This window comes from Xyrauchen texanus, unplaced genomic scaffold (assembly GCF_025860055.1).
Source record: "Xyrauchen texanus isolate HMW12.3.18 unplaced genomic scaffold, RBS_HiC_50CHRs HiC_scaffold_65, whole genome shotgun sequence".
NCBI classification, from domain to species: Eukaryota; Metazoa; Chordata; class Actinopteri; order Cypriniformes; family Catostomidae; genus Xyrauchen; species Xyrauchen texanus.
This window is the reverse complement of record NW_026266632.1, coordinates 31,833-37,500: the sequence shown is the minus strand read 5'-3', so window position 1 is coordinate 37,500 and position 5,668 is coordinate 31,833.

Sequence of the window (5,668 nt, the reverse complement as noted above, 5' to 3'; positions counted from 1 at the left end):
GCAGCACACAACATAAGATTAAACTGAATGAGTAAAAGAGAAGAGATCTTTTATTACTGTAACTGTATTAAGTGCATTTCCACTATTGTCCTGCAGGTGTCATCATAAGTCTATGGGCTTAAGATGCTCTTAGTATTGTATGATTAGCAATACACTATTACTCTACTCTTGTTCATCTGTGAGCATTTGAAATTCGACTTATGTTATGATTGCTTTGGGAAACTGGCCACAAAACTAAAATGAATCATAAGAAGGATTTTACTTGGGCTTATATGAGGCTTACGGGAAACAAGGCCCTGGTTACCATGTGCTGTTTTAACACACGTTTCCCCTGTGTATATGTCAGGACATGCCACTCTATTCATATATATCAGACATGGTCTCTTCTAATTCAACAAAAATGGCAAAAATAATGTATGCTAAAGACGACATGAGCAAACCCCGTCAATGATGTCTGTGCTTGTCCCTTTAGGGAGGTCTCTCAAAGCACAGATAGAGCAGGAGTCTTCTTTTCATTGTAAAATGGACATTTTTATAGAATAATGAACACAAATGTTTAGCTCACATTAACTGATTTAAATGCTATGACACAAAATGTTTCATTGATTTTTGAGCAGTTAACCTGATGCAATGTCCTCTGCCATCTCCCTTCTCTGTTCTGTGATTTGCTCTTTAGATGATGTTGAATGTCTGTGGAATCTCAGGAAACTGTTCACAGTTTATTTAACGTTTGTTATAGCAGCAGAGCTTATAAAAGATACAGATGGTTCATTCATGTCCATTAGAGACTTTATATCAGTGAGAACAATGTCTAAAGTGAGCAGTTGATCAGATTTCATCACAGTTTTGAAAGCTTCATCTTTTCATTAAAGATGACCTGTAAGACAAACATCCCACAACTCGTTGCATCTTCTTGGACTGTGTGTGAAATATGAGCAGACCTCCACTGAATGTTCCCCCACTCTTCCTTTCCGAGTCGGTGTTTCAAACAATTTACACACAAAATGTCCGAAAGAAAATGAAACTTTACAAGTGTACATGTTTTTACAATGATTTATTGTGTGTTTGTGTGTCATGTAATATTGGCTAATTTTTGGGATGCAGTTCTGAGACTCTCCATGTCAGATTCAGCAACTGCAGGATCCACAACAAACATGTGTTCGGAAGGAACATGAAGATACTGACAAAACACAATGAACAATATCAAATCACATTGTTACAATTGTACAATCATGTCTGTTTCCACAGTTTATCATCATTATTTTATTATTCCATAAAAGTTTAAAGGGATATTTCACCCAAAAATGAAACGGATCTTATAATTGACTCCCCTCGTGCCGTCCCAGAGGTGTTTCACTTTCTTTCTTTGACATTGGTGAGTAAATGAGAGATTGTTCAGTTTGGGGTGAACTATCACTTTATCAACCATTTGAGTTCATTGCACACTGTAAAAAATGACAGTAACAGTAAAATACTGTAAACATGCTACAGAAATAAAATGTGATTAACAAATACCTTATAAAGTAAACAACAGATTTTTACAGTGCCAGCGTGTAAATTACAACCATTTTAAACTGTGAAATGTACAGGTTGTTCTGTAAAGTGGTTTACTACATTTGAACTGTATTTTAACATAATTATTCTGGCAACAGCTGCCAGATTTCTTTGACAGTGTTTAATCCAAGTTAGTTCTTCAGAGGTAACGCAAGTAACGGAGGTAAAGATTGGAAAATGCTGCAAATGCTCGATTCAGGACCGTGAACAGAAACCGAGCACAACGATTTATCCATTCGCTGGTGACGTCACACCAGGTGGACCTTAATCCAGCCCTGGGGCGTCATTACATCAAAACCACATTTGGTCCAGCCCGAATGTTTGTGTTCAGAATTGCAGGTGTTTGAGAGGAACTGAAGTGGGATTTAAAAGTTTAGCGACGAGAACTGTCACTGAAGTATTTATGTTCTACTAAATTTAGGCAGGGCCTATAAGGACATGAAGAAATCCCTTCACTTACCACAAACATCCAGTGATTGTTTCTTATATTCACAAATGAAATGGCTCCATCAAACGTGTCAAAATGAACCTGTACAGTGTCATAAACGAGCATGATTACGATTATTAAAATTGCACTTTTGTATGTTTATACATAGTTGCATTTGTTGTTTTAAAGGTGTAACACATGCCTATCTCCATATAGGATACTTACGTCCTTCAAACCTCGTCGAGCGACTTGTTCTCTTTGTCACAGAATGACTCCGGTGGTGTAGTGATTTAGCTGTACAGTCTCACAGGCTTGTCGTGTTTGTTTAGGATAGCACGAATGTAACTCTCCATAACCTAAAGAATATGAATAACACAATTAGAAGATGCATAATCAAGATACTGTTCTGATCTTAATGTCCTTGTATTATTATTATTATTATTATTTCTTTATATTACCATTCGATTGGATTAGATTGCATTTCATTTTCACAACTGCTGTTTAGAAAGTATTTTCTCTATTTCGTCAGATAAACAATCAACTCCAATTTTAACAACAGTACAACCATTTATTTTTTAATGTGGAAATGTCAGCTAGGCATCTGCTGCCTCTTCTGTAGTGTCTTGAAGAATGGGTTCTTGATTGATTACCTCCTGTAAGAACGTGACACTGCTGGACACATTTTCAGTAACATCCTAACAAGCAGCACAATGCAAAAGGGCCTGAACATTTGCAGGGCATCGTCAAGAGACACCGTGTTTTGCAACCTGGCAAAGATGAATGCTGCAAATGGTTTCAGGCCTTTATCGGTTGTCCTTTTATGCAATGCTGAAGTGACAGCTTTGATTACATGCGCAGCACACAGATGCAAAACCGTCTTCCACTTGATTTCTGCCCACACTGTAAAAACATTCCTGTAAATTGACATGGAAATTTAACAGCAAAATACTGTTTTCATGTAATAGCAGTAAGTTGCTGTTTTCCGCAATGCATTATGGGAGGACTTGGTCTCTTCAAATTGCTGCTGATAAGCAAAAGTATGACACGTGTTATTTAACAGTATTATACCATATTTTCTCCATGTGCATGGAAGAGGCAAGACATTTAGGATTGTCAGCATGAGGTCATTGTGCAACTCAGCCTCTGATTGTATTATCTGTAATGACCTATTACTTTTAAATATAACACTTTAAACATCCAATGAAGCTTTTGTGATTTAAATCAGATTATTCGATTGCATGTTTTAATCAGGCAAAGGAGTGATTGAGCGAGTTCGTAAGCACAAGACTGCATTTGCACAGTCATATCACACACACTGGGAAGTAACCTGAAGTTTTATCCGACCTGCACGTTTTCCTAAACTTTATCTGATTAACATATGAGTGGGAAATGAATCAAATCAATGATGTTTTTGTATTTTCTGACATTTTGGGTTATCTGCTGCTAGTTGCAACTCCACCTATGATTTGAATACATGTAAGTTACCAAGTACTTCTTAATATTACATTATAAAGACCAGTCAAGCCTTTATCATTTGAATTAGTCCAGTATACATGGACACCTGAAGTTCATGCAACAGGCACATGTCTCAATCTTTATCTGAGTAAAAGATAAGTTACGAACAAAATGAATAATTCTTGTGTGATTAATGTGAACGAGCATATTCAAACACCTACTGGCTTGAATGCAGAACTATTAGCGGCATGAGAGAAAGTCGTGCACCACATCTGTGTCAGTCATTATCTGAAGACTTGCTTATCGAGATTGGAATAGTTCAACTATCTGTTCTTTACATGATATTTCCTTGTCAGATCTGCAGGGAAACATGTGATACCACTGTGACCTCTGTGAAACATATGAGAATACACAGCGATGTCTCAAATATTATATTTGGTTGCTGCATAGGAAACTATAATAGGACGTTTAAGAAACATGAAGGTTTGAAATCTCACGTGTACAGACACCATAAAGGATATGCAGAGCACACAATGTGCACTACACATTCCTTGCAATGTCATTCTTTACCTGAGTTTATTTCTCATATTAAAATGCACATTAAAGAGGGAAGAAAAGTCACATGCCCTTTCAAGCAGTGTGCTAAAACATTTACCTCTCACTTGTGTAGAAAACATACAAATACAGGAGGATTAATTAACTCCAAATGTGGCCATACCTCTTCTTTCAGATGTTCTTTCACACATTTTGAGCTTCTCACTGATATCGATGTCAAAACTTTCTATGGAGGACTGAGGAAACCCATGGAAGAGTTTTACCAACCCAGAAGTTCAGTCAGTCCTTTCCAAAGATGAAGCCATTGATTCATCACAGCACATAGTTCAACTCCTAATGGCTCACTTCATAGAGAAGCAAGAAGGACCAATTCTTCAAGAAAATGTACGTTTGTCTTCATATTCACTGTGTTTGTTCTTTGAATACCTTCATAAAATGGTTCACCTAAAAATGATAGTTCTGTCATCATTTACTCACCCTAATGCTGTCTCAAAATCAGATGACTTCTGCCGAACACAAAAGATGATATTTTAATGGAGTCTGTTTGTCCATACAATGCAAGTGAATTGAAACCAAACATTCAAGCTCCAAAAAGGACATAAAAGTTCCTGCATAATGTCTCCTAAAGCAATCCAAATGGTTTTGGGTGAGAATAGACCAAATGTAACTTTTTTTCACTGTACAGAAATCGGCCGTCTCCTTGGCAAACATGAACATACCAAGAGGAAGCAGCATCCACACTGGAATTCCTTCAAAGGTCACAAGCTTGCACGTATTTTATTATGTGTTTCATTTTCATTCATATGTTAATATTACTATGTTGACTTAAAGGAATAGTTCTCCATTTAATAATGATCTCATTTACTCAACTTTGTCATCTCAAACATGGGATTTTCTTTTGCGGAAAACAAAGATATTTGGATGGAGATGTGATATTTGTTTGTCCATTCAGTGCAAGTGGAATATGTACCAAACTATCAGCAACAGAAAGCACATAAAAGCATAATAAATGTAATCCATACGAGTACAGTGGTTTAATTCAGTTGAATTTGAGTTGAGAACAGACTAGAACTCTTTCATTGTTCAATTTGCCATTGCAGTCTCAGACACAATCATGATTTCAGTCCTGATTATTTGACACATACTCAGAGCGCTAGGAAGTGGAATTGATCTTGAAATCATGATCGTCGAGGACAATTCTGATGTCAATATTTAAGGTGAATAAGGATTACCTTTAAAATGCTTTTATGTCCTTTTATAGCTTTATATTGTGGTCTCCATTCACTGCATTGTATTGACAAACAGACGTCATATTTCATCATATTTGAGTTCTGTCCCCCATTTACACACGGGGGCATTCACTGGCACGCTGTATGACCTGTTTGGTGTATTTCAAGTCTTCAGAAATTACACAATATTAGTGAGGACATTTTAGATAATCTGAATGGATACAATTTTAAATGATTGTTCACTGAAAATCTTCCCTGATATTTTTCAGACGCTTTATTGGAATAAATCCGGAAAAGGCTGGATCAAGGCTGCACGGGGAAAAGTGGTGTCTAAATAAACTGTAAAAACTCTGCAGAAGAAGACTGTAACTGTCAGTCCAGAGGGATCACATCTCTTAAACAAAACTGATGGACTTTGATGGACTTTGTAGCGGACAGTCCCCACAAT